This window comes from Passer domesticus, chromosome 1 (assembly GCF_036417665.1).
Source record: "Passer domesticus isolate bPasDom1 chromosome 1, bPasDom1.hap1, whole genome shotgun sequence".
Classification (NCBI taxonomy): Eukaryota; Metazoa; Chordata; class Aves; order Passeriformes; family Passeridae; genus Passer; species Passer domesticus.
The window spans coordinates 82,914,645-82,933,367 of NC_087474.1; the positions used below are offsets into that span (position 1 = coordinate 82,914,645).

At 35.0% G+C, this 18,723-nt stretch overlaps 1 long non-coding RNA gene across 1 annotated transcript in view; it reads right to left on the reverse strand.

Annotated features, from left to right (window-relative positions):
- Positions 1-11,958, reverse strand: part of LOC135288482 (uncharacterized) — a 37,281-nt gene extending 25,323 nt beyond the window's left edge. The window contains exon 1 of the long non-coding RNA XR_010351551.1: positions 11,344-11,958. This is a non-coding gene — a long non-coding RNA (uncharacterized LOC135288482). The remainder of the gene's footprint in view (positions 1-11,343) is intronic.
- Positions 11,959-18,723: the final 6,765 nt, after the last annotated feature.

The window sequence follows — 18,723 nt, forward strand, 5'->3', positions numbered from 1 at the left end:
AAAAACAACTGCTCCACTCTGAGAGTTTTGTAGGCAAATATTCCTAACAAATGAATCAAGATTATGTGAGAAAAGAGCAAGTTCTATTAGACTGATTTTTCTGCTCATCTTTCCAGATTTCTGCTTTTCTTTCCCAAGACAATTCATGCAAGAGAGCTTCAAATTAATTTTCAAGTGAAAGACCTCTCACAATTTACTTCTTTATTTTTTCTTTATCTTTTTCTATTGATGTTTTCAGATAAAGCCCCCAAAACTACTAAAGAACTTTCTTCATTCTCTACTTTCTCCCTTAAAAAACTCAAATAAAAAACAAAAAAAACCAAACCAAAAAAACCCCCGAACAAAAAAAAAAAAAAAACACAAAAAAAAAAAAAAAAAAAAAAACCACCAAAAACCACCAAAAACCAGAACCAAGCAAAACAAAAAATTAAGACCACTATTATTTGCTAGGTACTAAGAAGGAATAACTGTACTATAACTGGAGGCGGAGTATCTACTCTGCAACACATTAGCATTATGCTGTGTAGGTGGTTGTTATGCTACTAAGATTGTTTTGCTTGGACTTAGTAAGCAAATATAAATAAAACCAAATAGGAAAGTAAAACAATTACGTACACTGCTGAGACCCTTATTGACAAGATGAACTGGTGGAATTTGAAATTTTTTCTACAATCCCCTTCTAAATTCTAAGAGAAATTCCATTAGATAGCTGAGGTTTTCCCCATCTTCCCTCTCTTCTCACTCCAAAAACCAAAACCAAAACTCCTATCACCACTACCACCACCGAAAAAACAAACCCACATAAAAACAGAAGCAACAACGTTATAACTTCAAAATCTGAGGAATGACCCACTTTGTACCTTGAAATATGTGCACAAGTTCTGTTTCCCAACAGGTGGAATGCACACATTGAAAATTTTTGTCTCAAACAGTTTTATGCATTGAAATAATATTCCTTTTGTAAAGCAATTAACAAATCTCAGTTGGACATTAATCATAAATGTAGTATAACTTTATGCTCCATGTAGAACCACATATTTTTATTATCATGGTGTAATGTAAACTTTATTGTAAGAAAATACCTACTCCCAAAAATCAGCCTCCTTTATAATATAAAATATATTTCTGAATGACTTATCTTTTACCATAGTTTTTTCTTCTAAGTTTACTACCACCATGAATGTGTGCTGTCCATCCTCAGAGCCTGTTCAACAATAGATAAATACAAGGCTTCTTTGATTTTATCTTCAATACTTCATAATCATACAAACATTGGAGAAATTAATGAATTGGTCTAGCAAGTAAAAGCAGCATAATTGTTCTGCTACATTGTGCTCATTGTGTACATGTTTAAGCAATTATAAAGGTACTGGGCAATGAAGAATATGATTGTTACTCTTTAAAATCAATATTTTTATCAAAATAATCTGTAGTAATCACTTCTGAGGATATGGAAGTCATCTCACCTACCCAAGATGTGTGAATACTTAATGTTTAATAGCAGATAGCAAAGCACCTATAATTAAGGTAAAGTCAACTCTGCGTAAATTCTCTTTAGCCTCTGGAATGAGAAATAAAGTACAAAAAAAAACATAGTGAAAGTTTCAACTCCAAGCCATCATAACAGATTAATGTATGATAGGTACTGAAGGGTTTACCAATGAGTTCAGATTAAGAAATTTGATCAGTACATAAAGAGCACAGTTTGCATAGGCCTTGGGTAGAGCCTAGAGGCAGGTGGATGCATTCATTTCAGCACTGTGACACTTCAGTGGTATTTGGGGACAATTTATGAGAAAAAGATTTTCAGTGAGTCAATAATGAAGTCTCATGCCTTTTACTACAGTTAGTATTTTTTTTAACACACAGGCATCTGTGCTTGCAATATGCACTGATTAATCTATGACTCTTGAGATATAAACTGTCATTCTCAGAGTTGCCTTTTTATCATGAAATCAACCTAAAGAAGGACATTTCCCTGAAAAAAAAAAAACCAAAAAATGCACTCTATTTCATACTGCTGCAGGGAATAAAATAAAGCCCCATGAACATTTTCAGAAGATGACAATTTGATAAAACTGCTGATGAGAAGTTCACAAAGTGGATCCACAAAGACAAATTTCTTATTCTGAACAACTTCTCTTTCAATTGTATTGAATCGTAATCTCTGTTGAAATTTGTCTTGAAAAATGCACTTTCAAATAGAGACTGGCTTACTGGAACTTTCATGTAACATATACATAGTATAAACTATTTTATCTCTGTTGTTTAGCATTGTCTTTGATGTTAATCCATCTGTGATGCATAAACACCACTCCTTTTCTACAAGCACCTGGCAGTTTCAGTAAAAGTATTCACAGATTCTTCCAATCAAAAAGCCAAGAGCTGGAAATGGATGTATAAATCTGAGCTTTTCATTCTATCCAATGACTTCTTAACTTCAAATTAACAGTCAACCCCTGAAGTAACTCTAAGAAACGCCCACACATCTTGACCACTCCAGCGCAGGCATCTTCCCTCTGATTCAAAGATCTTTCCCATGAAAGCACAGCTGCAAGAAAAGGAATCAGATATCTAGCAAGCAAGACTAAGACGATATCTTGTGCAGTTGACCTACAAATTGAGACACTCAGTGTAAAGGAATATTTAAGCTAGATCATATGCTTACTGGCAAAACCTAATTACTGACCTACCAGACTAAGATGACATTTATTATTGCATTAAATATTGGAGTTTTTTTTAAGGGAAAAGCTCTCTGAAGGGTTACAGGTTTCAAATCACGGCAAGTACCCAAACAGCAGAGTTGTGTAGATGTTTCCTGAAAGCCTCAGAGAAAGCATCTTTTTAAAATATATTCTTCTTCAACATTTATAGCAAGACAGTAAACTTGCAGTCTCTTTTATGTCCAGAGAGTTTAGGTAGTATACTCAGGACTTCTAATTCCATTTCCTGATGATCAGTCCTTGCTGCTCTGTTTGCAGATAGCCTGTACACAACAGGCACAGAAGAGGGTCTAAGATTCAATGCCAGGCTATTATCTAGTATATTGCCCTTCTTCTTACTTAAGGTTTTTGTTTGATAAACTTCATTATGAAAAGACTAGAAAGTCAAGTTTTAGGTGCATCATTCCTTTAATATGCACTGTCACCATAAAGGCAGGTAAAATTACCATTTAGGAAAGATTCTTATAAATGTCTTTTCCACAAGTTTTCCACAGAAAGGTTTTCAATTCAAACTGAATTTATAATGTTTCGTTTTGTATGTTAATGGATATACAGCTACATTAGTACACTCCTCCACTTCCTAAGTACCTCACTGTACATTCCATTCATATGTAAAATCTGTAACTTGCATCAGAATCCAGGAGGCTGAGCTCTGAGAACATTTCACCATTAGAAAGGCAAAATCTGTTGTAGTCTATACACAAATGTTCAAGCATGAAAAACATTTATTACTCAATTTCTGTACAGAAATATCTTCTAATTATGTGTTTCATGGGAATCAATCCAGTGGTTAAACATAACCAAACAAACTAGTCTATCAGTGCTGCAGAATTTCTTGTGCAAACTTATCAATAACCTGCCTGCCAACACTGCTTCCAGGAATTTCTTTTACAGTGTGCCAATAGATGTAAAACAAGAGAGGCAAGATTTTTCTTCTTTGCTTAGGAGAAAACTCCATGAAGTGAAAAATGAAAAGGTTATTTGCTTCCAAAGCCTTCATTAAAAGAACAGACCCAAAGGTCTTGGATGATGAATAGCTCATTATTTGATCTCATTACCCTGGCATGTACATCCATGAAGTGACTGGAAACTAAGAAGTTGCAGCCTACAAGCTTTACTGAGTGTCTGCCAAAGATTGCCATATTCTCCAATACATCTACATAACTGAGGATCTATAACAGGGTAGTATGAAAAATAATTGAGAAATAACCCTCATAGAACTAATTTCTTAAAAAGACAGCAAGAGACCTTTGCTATCAAAGGAAATCCTTTCTCTTTCTCTAATGACCCAAAATCACACCTTAGGGCCGGGCTCTGTATGATATGTGAACTGTGCCTGTTCACCAGTTGAGAAGTTGTTAGTGCTGTAAAAATTACCTCCCACATGAACAGGTTCAGGGCATAAACAACATGATAGAACTGCAAAGTTAATGTGTGTAGATGTAAAGCAAGCTTGACCATATAACACATTCCAGAACGCAGCCAATTTGTCAATATCTGTGTTTTAATTTCCTAAGGTCATTATTATATTTAGGAATATATTTCAACACTCAGACTGCTAAAAGCAAATAGTATTCATTCTTCAGTTCTGTTTTTAAACACAGAGTGAGGACATTCCACTATCTTTTATAAAATATTCTTTTTTTTTTTCTTCATTAAATGTCAAGGGACTCCTTCTCATTTCTGTTCTCTTCTGCACACAAATTTTACCTTTAAGCTTCTCTAACCAGTGGAAACTTTTGATACTTCTCAAGCCAAATACACAATAGTACAAAATCCTTGACCATGTAAATTGTCACTCTAGAACCTCTGTCACTCTGCACAGAGAATCAGTCCCTCCTGAACTTACGCTTACACATGCCAAAGGGATCCTTATATTGAGACAAACCTTAAGGAAAAAAGGAAAATTAAAAGTATAGCTGTTATTTCACATGAAACATAGCGCTCAGATTCATTTACATTCAGAGAGTAAGCAGTGACATCACTATTTTAAGGAAATAGTTTATATAGTTGCAAAAAATAACTAATTAAATCTTCATTTTATTAGACAAAGAAAATAGAAGAGAAAGTAGAAATTTTGAAATTGCATATGCTTGCACATAGACAATTAAGAAATAATATGCAGGATTTACAAAAAAGTATAGTTGTGATCACTGCACTTTCATATGGCAGCAAATAGCAAACCTTTCTTGTTTTAATGCCTCTTAAGGTGTAGTAAAAAATTTTGATGATAACTGCCAATTTTTTTTTCTACTTCTGGTAAAATGGCACTGATTTTCTACACATAAAAAAAATGGTGTGTCACAAATATAGGATTTATTTTCAGTTATAAAGTGGTCTATTTTCTAAATATATATAAAAATTTATAAATAATTACATTTAGTGTAATTATCACTAAATGCCTATTTATTAAATGAAAAATGCTTTTTCATCTTAGGTCAAAAATTTAAAAAAAAAAGCCATTACCTGCACTTTGGACGTACCAAGCTCTTTATTAAAAAATTTCCTTCCAGCAACAAAACAAAATAATCCCTGAAACACTGCCATTGCAGCCCACTTTTGAGTCTCAATCCATGTCAGGACCTGGCTATACTGAAACAAAGCCAGTTCTACACCTCTGTCTCCACAGCCCATTCAGAGTGCATCCTTGTCTTTCATACGTCAATCACTTTGTCTGTGCTTTGGAGAGTGGAACACTATCAAATTTGACATTGCTGCAGGCCCCCTTAACAAAGCAGAATATCAGCAAGAAAAAGATTTTTCTTGGTCTGCGAATTGAATATATTCCTACAGGCTTGATTCTGAAGTGAAATTATCATGTTTAACTCACTCCCTCCACCAAGTAAAATGTAAGAGCTATTCTGAGTAGCTGGAGGGCCAGCTGAGAGCTCCACTTGGAAAGCACCAGAGTATGCATGCCTACTCAAAACTGTGTCAGGATTACTAACAATATAAACATAAGTTTTAGTAATGAAAATACAGTCCTCAGGAAAGATTACAGTGCTTGCTTTTATGGGAGAAGAGTCACAAATATCAACTTGTACAGAAATTCAGTCTGAATCTGTAAATAAAAATATTTTCGTTCTTTCAAGAGAAAGGATAGTCCAGAGTATATACATCTAAAAGATCAGCTACCATTAGATGTCTTTTACAAGCATGTCCATCTCTTTATTATCACCAAAAAAAAATAAATCTAGAAAAACATTATCTGCCTTGGATTTGCTTGCTACCTATTCTCTGCCGCTTTTTGTTTTATGTAGCACAACAGAAATATTCATTTCTTCGGCAAGCTTTATATGCATCTTACAAAACATTTTTGAATTTACTTTGAGATTGTCTGAAGAAAATGTTGGTGCTGCACCATTTTACTGAATGACACCTAAGAGCAGACTTGCATACCAAGAGATATGCAACGTACAAATAAGATTGTTGCAGACAAGAGGGTTTAACTTGTGGGATTTACTTTGTTTAATAACTGCAGGTTAACACAAAAATTCTGATAATCCATTCAGACATTAAGGAAAAAAATCAAACCGTTCAGCAAATAGTTAAAGAAAGAGTTTTCCTACCCCTTACCCAGGTTCAGCCTCAGGCAAGCATCTCTGTTCTTCCCTTCTGAATCTCAGCATCCCTTCACTTTTGCTGTATGTTCAGTCCCTCCCAGATCCTTCAGTGAGGTGTTGAGTGGTGAAGAGGCTGAGGGTCAGACCACAACGGCTTCTGCCTGATGCTCCTTGCCTCTCACTCTTTCTCTGTGTGGCAGCAGGGGTAGCCCTCAGCTGCAGCCCTTCCAGGGTGCACCTGTCCCACTCAACGTTGTCTGTGGTCTCCAGCCCCTCAGAGCAGCACTCCCTCTGTCACTGAGCACATCTTCCCAGAACATGTCACCAGACTTTGCCTCTTTTCCATCTTCTCCCACCCTCCCAAATGTTTCTGTCTCTCACACAGGCCTGCTCAGAGATGCCAGATGACCTGGCTGCGGCTTTGGCAGGCAGTAGGCAGCTCAGAACTACGGTGACCCCCAGGTGCAATGATGCTGGAGGTGTGCACCACACACAGGAACCTGAGGACCCATTTTTCCAGTTACTTTACAAAGTATAGAATTCTAAACTAGAAGATTGTCTACATAATCATTGAAATAAGGACTATAACAACATGTAAATTTTAAATCTCTATATTAAACCTTAACATATAAATGCAGGAAAATCTGAAAAACAGAGACCAGGTCCCAAGACAGAGACCAGGTCCCAAGGTCAAAGATAATCGTATAAACTTTTGATTCAGATCACAGCCTCAGGAAACTTTCTGAAAAACACATTTCCTCAAAATACAATATCCATTGCAGAAAATATCTGTCATCTGAGTTGAAGCACTGGAGCATTGTAAGGAGTCATAAAAGCCATAAAAATGAATTGCAACAAAATAACTGCTTTAAAATAATCTAATGTGTATGATATAATTTAGGAAATATTCCCTCACCATTGATTGTTAGGTGTTTGTATGCTACCATGGTATAAGAGTACCGTGAAAACAGAAAAGTACAAAAATTACAGCAGGCAGCTAGAATGGATTATAGAACACCATATGTTTTCCTTTTTCACCCTTATAATAATCTTGCTATATTGAATTCAGGATTTCTGGACATTTCAGAGTCTAGCAAGAAATTAAGCAAGTGCTCTTCATGCAGAATAGGAACTTAAAGTTGTTCTTTTTTAGGTTACTAATATTCAGACTTTCTCACAGTCCTGATCCAAGAAACATCAGGGTTTCCTGAATTCCAGAAATAAGGTTTTTTTCCACTTTACTGTTTTTTTTTACTTATCTGTTTCTATAACTGGGGAGTTGATATCAGCTGGACACAAAATGCAAACCACATCATTTAGTGATATATAATATCTCTTTTTTTGTTTTGGTTTGGGCTTTGATTTTTTTGTTTATTTGCTTTATTTGTTTGTTTGTGTTTAATACTAGTGAGTATGACTAGAGCAGGGGGAGAGCCATGGCTTATCTGTGGCACCTACACACCTCCCACTACCACTTGTTTATGACACTTAGGGTTAATAGCCCTAGCCCAGAGTCCTTGATTTCCTCCATATTTATAACAAATTGGGGGATTCACACGAGATTTTTATCAACCTCTTGTTTTCCATCTTAAGTCTGTTGTGAGGGGGTAAAGCCAGCAGCATTTACATAGCATGGTTTGTCTAGGGTTTCTTTGCCCTTCCAGACCAGAACAGACTAAACCAGTCTGTTAGAGCTGGGCGGCTGTCATCAAGATCTGAGCTCTTTCAAATCAACTTTTCCCTATAAGAGCTTGTGTACATCTTTCTTCCCAAATTATTAAATAAAATAGGACAAATACTGATAATGTTTCATCACCTTTTGCGATAATACATTACAGATCTGATAAATTACCTCACCTGAGTTTAGGATTCAGATGAAAGATTAAACTACAGTTAAACTAGGTTTTCTTGATAAACATTTGGAAGAACTGACTGAAATCAATAATGGAAGCACTGGAACAATTAAGCAGGAAGCAGAAAATGTTTCAAATAGTAAGGTAATTTATGACTTTATAAACCCAGAGAACAGAAACTAATACACAGATCTGCAAATAAATATTGCAATAAAAATATCTTGCAGCATTATGTTTACTAAGCTGCAAATAAAAAATGGCAAAAATTTTGTAAAATAAAATTATCAGAGGTTCTCAAGTCAAGTTCCAAAATGAGTCCTTTCCTGTACCATACAACTTAACTCTAAATTTGAGAAACTTCAGTGAACTACCATGATGCAGTATGTCATCTGATGCACAGCAACTCATAAAACCCCTCTGCTACCAGGGTAGATACATCTCCTATATCTCGTTGCTTCACAGTTGTCATGGAAAAACAGAGGGGAATAAAATTCCTGTGGATCAGTTGATTCACAATAACCAGTTACTTTCGGTTGCATATTACTGTGTTTGAGCCTTAAACTGGAAAAAATGACTAATTTTAACATTTTTTTCAGTCCAGTTAATTAATATTACAATATAGACCTTAATTTAAAAAAAAAAATCAGTGAGCAAAACAGCAAAATAATACCAATGTCAATCATGTGACCATTTGCTCATTGTTTTGAATATAGTATAATGAATCTGTAAAAGAAATTTGTTCAAAATATGGAATGTATGCTGTACCACATGACATTCAACTGAAATTATAATAGCAAAACTGTAAAAATAAAGAACTTTGTATTAATGCAAATTTTCAGCTGCCATAATTATCTCTGTCACAGTTCTTTATTCTGTATTTTTTCTTCTGAAATGTCTCTGCAAAGCAGTATCTCTCTCAAACAAAAAAAAAAAAATTCAACTCAATCAATTTCAAATCTTAATAGATACAATAAAAAAGGCAGTCATTTCCATAGCATTTTAGTTGAAGTTAAAATATGAGGACTCATTCAGCATTTACAAAAATATGTCTGAAACTTCACCACAAGATGTACCTTGGATGTGAACTGTGGGTTCTGGAACAGTATCAAATAAGAGGCAGAAACTAACTATAAATCTTGTAACAATAAATCAGTATTGCTTAGCAGAGAAGTAACTCTGTCAAAGAACTTTAGTCATCACCTAGAACTCACAACTAATTATCTGCAGACTCTCTGCCCATTTGCTGCTAGTACCAAAGAGACTGCTGTGCTGTGTTTGGAATTTATTGACTGCTAAGTAGAAGATTCAGTTCCTGTATTTGCTTAGTGCACTGAAGAGCCATACATCCCAATTATTGCAAGTACTTTCTTACTTTCAAAGTAAAAGTAAGCTTTTACAATATATCAGAGATCCAACATGGTGATTTCAGGCTCACTTACAGTTTCTTGGGATGAAATCTGTTTTGTGTGTGAGCTTCCATATTTGACACAAGGACTGACTGAAATGGACAGCCACTAATTTCCAAATTGTCTCTTCTAAGCCAAACATGCAATATTGTAGTGTTAACAACATAAAAAAAAAAAACAATTCTAGGTCAATGCATGTTTATAAGAACTGCAGCCTTCTTAAAAGGGTTAGCATTTCTGTCCCCAACACTGACTCTGGTATTGTTTTCTCCACTTTTTGAATGAATAATTCAACAGAGAGAAGAACATGTGAAAGAGCAAGGACAGATTTGCTTTCTAACTATAGTACTTTTTAACTGTATGTGCCAACTATCTTCACTCTTGAGGTTTCTGGCAGATAAGAAATTGCATGCACAGCACTGACTGAGGGAAAAAAAGCAATACATATTCCTCATTAAAAAGAATCAAGCAATTTCAAAATAGGAGGCTCAAACATAAAGTTTTAGAACCTCTATGAAGTGTTTGGTACACTGAAAGGTTTCCACTACATAGATAGCAAAATAGTCAATTGTTTCCTGAAATGTGTTTTTATTGAAAGTTATTTGACTCCACTGTGTGTAGGAGGTAAAAAATGGATAAATTTATCCTCTCAAGATAAACACTTATTTTGGACACTTACTGGAAGTGTTCTGCCAAGCTGGTTACAAGGAAATGAAAGAAAACACTTTCATTTTATGGCTTTTAAAAGGAATGGCATGGAACCTGTGGTGTCCAAAAAGCATGCATAGCAATGATAGAATTCAGAAAAATGCATATTAACAAAAATTTGCTTTGAATTTCATGTACTTCTCCTTCTATTTTTTATGTTTCATTTAGCAGTTATGTATTTGGAAAATACATTTAATTGGCAAGTCTCCAAAAGAACCAATAGACCCTCATGCTAGTGAATGGCAGCAAAATCTTATCTGGGACAAAATTAACATAAATGTGGCTTAAAAGAAGTGCATTTGCACAAGAAAAAGTGATTAAGTGATCTTTAATTTGCTATAGAATCAAAGTGAGATTCTTAGGTCTAATCTAATTACAAAGTTGACAAATTAAGAGGGAAGGAAAAATTAAGGAATACAGATATAATGCTGTAAATCAATTTATTTCCACATACATTTTTCTAGGAAAAACACACATATCTTGTCAGAACCTGGAAAAAAACATTAACAAACAAAAATCAACTCCCATTTTTGCCTTTAAAATAAATTAATATAATATATATACTGAGGTGACTTTCCTTTTAATTTGGAAATATTATTTGTGTTCTGGTTAGGGAGACTAAAGTAAGCTGGAAAACTGTTGGGTTTAAATAGGCTGCTCAGACACTGTAATAAATTAAAGAGAGGAAAAGGTCTATGAGCAAAAATCATACAAATATTAATAAATTAAATAAATAAATTAAATAAATACATTTCAATAAATTTAATACAATTTTAATAAAATACTCTCTTAATATAGGAGAGTGGTCTTGGATCCTGTAAAAAAAAGTAATAAAGCAAATTTCTTCACAGGTTAAGTAGTTTCAAGTTTTATTTAATGAGCCCAAGTAACAGAGGACTTTTTCTGTTGTTTGAAAAAAGAAAAAAAAAATCTTAATCCTTTAGCCTCGAACTAATCTCACTGATCTTAATTAAAGTGTGTAATGGGAAAACCCATACATAAGATCAAATGTATCTTTGTCATAGAATCTGATGTAAAATTTATGTTCCCATTTTAGATATTAATAAATTAGTGGTGTGATATCACATACCTGACAAATAAGAAAATGCCTCCCATCCAGCAAGACTAAAATAAAAGTAAACCAGCTGAAATACTAGGACTTCAGTGGCCTCAGAGAGAAACAAAAAGCAGTAAAGGATGTTGACTAGGAAGAGAAGAAACCAGCCCATCTCCGAGGAATGTTTGAGAAAGGGGGAAGAAGCAGTATGAATTGTGCTGTGTACTTCAAGAATATACTCCTGCCAGACACTGGAGATATTTCTCAGTTCCTGTCAACACTCACTGCAGTGCACTGATTATCCCATCTCAACTTAGTAAATAGTTAGTTCTTCTGAAGACAAAATAAACAGGTTTTTTAAAACAAACCAAACTAAAACAAACAACCCCAAGCAACCAAAATCCAAAGCCAGCAAAACCTACCCCAAACAAATAAAAAGCATCACCACCCCAAAAATCACTACCATCACCTCCAAAGAGCAAGATTATATACTTTTAATTAAAAAAAAAATTGTAGCTATAAAGAGAAAGAGTTAACCAACCCTAGGAAGAATAAAATGCAGTGACACAAACACTTACAGCAAATTTCCTTGGGACTGCTATTCACCAATTGCCTCATTTGTGCTGATGAGATAACACTGTTTTATAAATCTTAGCTATCATTGACATGGACAACTACCTTCTACCTGGCAAGTATCTGTGGCTTAGAAATATACTTTTCTATAAAGTCATGTTTGTTATTTGTTTCAAACAGGACTTCAGCCAAAAGCTTAGTGCTTCTGAGGTATGCATACATGCGTTCAGACCTAATCTGATCAAAAATTTTCTTTCTTAACATTATTACAATAATTCTAAAAGTTAAAGAATTATTTAGAAGCAGAGTAGCTATTGAAATACTTGAGATTCATGAACCTTGAGAGAGGTTAAACATTTATTTTGAGAAGAATTCAAATTTGTTGGTGGTAGTCCCCTATGTTCAATAGTATTTCAGTTGAGATTTGTAGGTTCTTGTTTATTTCTTTTTTAGGGTTTAGGTAATACAAACACAATTTCCTTATAAACACTGTGAGTTTATTTTATTTTTACTCTAGTCCTCCTTTTCATTATAATTAGATAATTTATTATTTTATTTCTTTGAATGAACTCTCTCCACTGTAAATCACAGAGTAAAATCTGCTTTACTCTTTTATATGACAAGCACTATGAAGAAGAGCAAATATTTCAAAACAGTAAGAATAATAATATTTTCTTGTTATTTCCTTAAGAAAGTCCATCCTACTTCATTAAGTAATGTCTAAGGAACGGAACTAGTATACATTATGGTATTGTACAAAGAAGCATTCAATTACATTGCCTTTGAATACTCAATAGCCTTGAATATAGTTAGCATCTTATTACAAATCAGATAAACATTTTAATTTTAAGATGTATAGTATGGCCATTGATTTTTTTTTTTTTTAATCTTAGAAGACTTTTGAAATACATAGATCTAAAGGAGAATTTTTCATCCTTCTTTTAAGCCATCTTTAAGATGAACCAAAACGTTTTTCTTAAAGAAGTTACTGTTTCTGCTTTCTTATTTTTATTTCTTTATGGAAATGCAAGCCTCATTTTCTTAGTGATATCAATTAATTTATTTATAATAAATTTATAATATTAATAGAATATTAATGGAATATTCCACTGAAAATACCTTGAAGCTTCACTAGATCTGTTGCTGTACTCAATATACCAAGCTCAATGAAAAGCCAAATCAAATCTTAAGGTGAATATTTTCAAAGCCCTTAGAGAATTAAAGGTTCCTTAAAACGTGATCTAAGCCTTAGAGGGTTAAAACTGCTGGTACATCTGTAGCTTCTCATCTCTACTAAAGTAGAAATTCCTTACTGTAATAAAAGCAACTCAAAAATCTAATACTCAGCCTCCACTGTGCACTCTTTTCCTCTGTATAGGGAAAACATATAGTAGGGCACACAATATTTTAAAGTACACCTAGTTAATGTCTTCCTTGTGAGGGAAGAAACAAAGAATGCCACTAAAGGGTATTAAATGTTGCTTTGTAAATAAGAAAGTCCCTCAATGGTAAGCAGGTCGGAGGATTGTTTTAAAAAATAAAAGCACTGATAATTCAAGGAATTTAGTCAGTTGTTGGGGTCTCTGAGGTCGAGATGACCCCAAGATGTTAGAAAGTCTTTTTTTCCCAGCCCCATGACCATAAGAAGAAACCAAGATATATCGGTTCTGCTTTTCAAGGTTATTTATTTTAGCTTATCTATAACATTCTTTTTCTGACCCACTGAGGTAGGTCCAGCAGGTTGGTTTGTGGCACACTTCCAGTCCTTGGGACAGTGTTAACATTTTATACTAAAAAACCAATGTACTTTATTTACAATAATTTTCCAATAGCTATCACCTATGTTAGACAGCCTGTCTCTACTCTAAACCAATCTAAAAGCGCCACCATCACACAGAAGATGGAGGCTAAGAAGGAGGAGGAAGGACAGGGCACACCCAAATCCCTTCATCTTGCTTCCTGAACCCCCATTCTAAAAACCCCAAAATTCTACCTTTTCACCCTGTGACAAACTAACTATCATTCTACTTAAACTCTCATGGCTTGTATACAAAGCTTTATTACAAAGCTGGTAATTCTCTCCATGGGTTAAAATCAAATGTCTTTGACTCCATGCCAAAGTCTCTCAGCCCCCTGCCAGAGTCTAGAGTCTTCCAGGGCAGTCAGAGGAATGTCTTGGGTTCTGACAGCTGGTGATACCTGTCTGTAGACATGAAGCCACTGAAAGTCTAGAGACTGTACTGAAAATCAGACTTCAGAAGTACTGCAAAAATGATGAAGATTCCAATGAGGTAAGATGAACATTATTTGTGAGAAAATTAAAATGTCTGACTACAGTGTACTAGCATGACCACAGGAGAAAATACTGTAAAGTTAATAGACTTAGCTAACATCCAAGAAAAGCCAATTGCAAAAATTTCCTAAAAGACCAATTTTCATTTTTGTGGTCAAAAAACCAAAGTATCCAGATGAATGAAGACTGGTACATTTCTTTAAGTTTTTAAATAAAGAATGGATACTTTTTCAAAAGAACTCATTTACTGCAAGCCTTTGGCCTTAAGATTCCAGGCAATGTTAAATATGCAGGCATAAAACCAGTATCTCTGGTCTTAATGCAGATGAGTCTGTAAGGCTTAGCTCCCATCCTTTTGATCACCTTTGTATCACCTGACTGCCTCTAAGGTTCATGACAGAAAATCATAAAGGCAGGGAAACTAATTCTTTTTTATTCTTAAGCAAGCAGTGTGGGACTGGAGATAAAGGGTAAACAATCTATGTGCTCTGCCAACCTATTTTGTTAAGAATACTAAGCACACTTTCTTTTTAACATATCATTTATTCCCAAAGAACATATGCTATGCTGAAATTTTAGTAACAGCTGTCCATGAATATGGACTACTAATTTATATAATGGATTACTAACATATTAAATTCTGCAACTGCAATTTACAAAATAGACTAAATCCTAGAACAGAACATTTCATTTCTTTCCAAAACACAGCCTAATAATATGAATTTGTAATTTTCAAGCACTATCCGTTGTACATTTGCATTATACAAGGGTATATTTTCTGTGGTTTCCATGTCCTTGACTTTCTGTTTATTTTTTACCCTATGATTTATGTGGCATCTTTGAGGGAAGAGGTGGTGTATAAATCTATTGCATTCTAAGCCTCATTATTAGTAATGGATTAATTTTCAGTTTCATCACTAAAAACAGTTCATTATCTGCAAAGGCAAAATTATCTTCATATAGATTCTGAGGTAATTGATTCTTCTATTTATATACTGAAGGGAATGTTGCTCACACAAATTGCAAATGAAAAGTCTTTTTCTTCCCCTCCTCCTTTGTTCCATACAACAGTGACATGAAAAACTAGCATTTTCACTGATAATAAAAAAAATCAGTGATAAACCAAGATTAATTACTCCCAATGATTATAATCATTGCAGAAATTGTTTCTTAATAATATAGGTTGGCTAAATGAAATGGACACCATCTTACATCATAACCAAAACTCTCTTAACACATTGTTGGAAAGAAAAATTCTATTTATTAATACTTGCAAGTATTAATAAATAATATTTTCATTTTTCTTTCTTATTATTCTTTAAGAATATTTTATATTGTAGCAGCACAGAACACAATTAAATAATTACAGTAGTATTACTCCATTATTGAGAATTATTTCTCACTCAAATGGTGAGAAGGGAAGGACTGAACGGAAGTGTTCTGAGACTTTTAATAAAGTGGAACACTTTTATTTTCTTTCGAATTTTAATTTTTATCAATTTATTTAGTATCTGAAGTGGAGGAAGAGGCAAGCGGATTGACTATGTGGGTACCTTTAGGTTCTCTGACTGTGTGATTTTGTCCTAGATCTATTGTGGTAAATGGTTTAGATCTGGGTACTTCTGTATTGGTAGGCCTATATATTGCTTTATTTAAATTATAAGCATAAAAAAGTACCACTCCACAGACAGCATGGATAAACGAGATCAAATAAACAAATCAGATAAACAAGAAAATTCTGTTCTTAACTTACCTAACAATAGTATAAACAAGTTGTGGGGAAAACAAATTGAAGAAAACTGTAAAATTACAAGCACTGACTCAAACATACATGCTAAAGGGGAAGAAATGGAGAATTGAGCAGAGTGGAAAGCATGTATTGTAACAGTATGAAAAAACTGTAAGAATATGTTTTCTACTCCTTGAATGCAATACAGTCAGCATGCCTGATTTCCCACACACAACACAAGATAAGGGTAGAGTGGAGTGGAAACTCCCTGGCCAGGCTCTGTTGAAATACTTGCATGATGGGGAACCTGGTAGAACACGATAGCTGATGAGCTGCATAGCAGCTGCCAGCCAAGGGAGAAAAAGGGAGGTTTTTTGCTCTAGAACCAGCAAGCACGGCAGACTCATAGACATATCCCTCCATCCCAAAGGTTATCTCAGATGTAATACTGATGTTATCTAGCTCCAAGGTAAGACGCCACCCACTGAACATCATGTATGATTAGAGCGCTTCTAGAACCACTTAATATAAAAATATTTTGAGTTAAAAATGGGGAGAAGTTAGGGAAAACTCTATTGTAACTTCTAGGATCAGTCAACAGGCTGAGCTTGTCTTCAACCCCATAAGTGTGCTTATTGGGTAAGAACCTTAACTGTATGTGTCTGAATGATTGTTTCAAGCCAGCTTTTATTAGAGATTAGAGCTCGTTACTATATTGTTTTAAATGAGTTTGTGCAGCCAGATATTATCAGCAGCAATCCTTGAATCTTAACCTGTCACAATTTTCTATTATATTAGTAAAGTATGTTATTCCATAAACTGTTAATGTGAGTCTTTCAGTGTCAGTAAACTTGCCACAGGAGGTAACATACTCAACCGTGGAGGCCTGGGAGGAGGTTTCTCTGATGCTGTTGGTGTTTGCACCTGGATCTTTCCTGGGGCACCCACAGACTGGTTAACAGTGGAGACCCAGAGGGGAGCATTTCTGTCTGCGTGTGATCCTGCACAAGTCAGTCAAATGGCCCTCCAATCGAGAAGGCGGTTCAGTGAAGGGTCCCCATTACAGGACATCATAGGGCAGGCACAAGGGTCTCGGCTTTCCTGAAGTGCTGACAGACAAAGAGTTTGAGAAAATCTCCCCTTTCAAATGACACCAGCAGAAAATTAGACTTCACTACAAATAATTTTAACCCATCTTAGAAATAGTCCTGATTTCATTACTAAATCCACTAAATTCATTTGTACTTTTCCATTTCTTACATTAGTGGTCTTCATGGTTTTATATATTTTCTTTTGATCATCCAGATTGAAATGGACTTTTTATTTGTTATTTTTATTTTTAAAATTTTAGGGACTTATTTGCAAAATGAAACCACCATATTCTCCTACATTTTCCACAGAAAGAGCACAAACATGCAAAAATTAGAGAATTTAGGCTCTGTTGTAAAAACGGGGCCCTTTGATAATGTACTTCAAGTTGCTTCTTGGTATTATGTTGTTTATTTTCATGTTTTTATAAAATTACAGAACATATAAACTCAGAAATAATACTCAAAGCCTTTGCTTTAGATTGCTCACACAATGGGGATTTTGGAACATACTATAATTTCCTGCCCCAGTAAGATGACTTTTTCAAAAGGAAGGAAACCTACGAAGACCTCCTTTCAAAAGATGATGACTGCAAGTCAAGGCATGGTTGAGTAATAAACTGAGTTTTCAGACTTCAGTACAATTAAAACCTCCACAACTTGTAAGGCCAGCTGTAGGACTCTTCTACAGGCAGTGACTCTAAAGGAGACAATAATGTGTACTATCAGAAAAACCAAAAGGCTGTACAGCAGCTGAGAAAGAGGTGTAAGGGGAAAAAGGGGGTTACAAAACAATTCTACAACAGTAAAGTCAGTAATGAAAGAGGGGGAGGGGGTACTCCAGGAGCAGAGATTTCTCTGCAGTCTGTGATCTTCACAGTGAAACATGTTGTCCCACTGCAGCCCATGCCAAGAACCATGGGGGAAAAAATACTTCCTGCAACCCACAGAAAGGACCTGTGCTAGAGCAGTTATTGAAGGACTGTAACCAGTGGGAGCGATGCTGGAGCAGGAGACAAGTGTGAGGAGGAAGAAGAGGCAGAAAGGTGCTGTTGTGGACTAATTACTACCTCATGTTCATCCTACCCTGTACTGCCTGGAGGGTAGAAGGTAGCAGACTTGGGAACAATGGAGTGAAGCTGAATCTGGGAAAAAGGATTGTGTGTGTGTATGCATGTGTGAGTGGGAAAGTGTTTTAGTTGTCTTTGGTTCTCACCTTACAGCTCTACTTTTAATCAAAATAAATTAATCAACCCCTACTTGAGTCTGTTTCACCTTTGATAGTAAGTGACCCGCAAACTCTTCCACCCTATTTTGTTCCCCTGTGTTATTGCTATTGGGGTCAGGGAGGAGTGAGGGAGTGATTGGATAGGAGGTCAGCCCAGGAAAGTACCAGAAACCATTACCTAATAGTCCGAAGCTTATGTTCAGCTTTGAGTCTGAGTAGTGAATCTTTCTGGAGAAGCTATGTACTATGTAGGCATGCATATGTTCTGTATGACATGTGGTATTCCAGCAATAATGTGTGTCAATTACCATTCTAGCTCCCTTCTATTCCACATTCCTGCCCTTCTGGATCCATAACATTTTTCTGTCTACTTCTATTAAAACACAGAAAATTAAATTATATCCCCAACCAAAAAGAATAAGACCAGCCCCCATAAATATTGTATTGTATCACTGAACAGCTTTTAAACATTTTCCTGGCTAATTTTCATTTTAAGAATTTT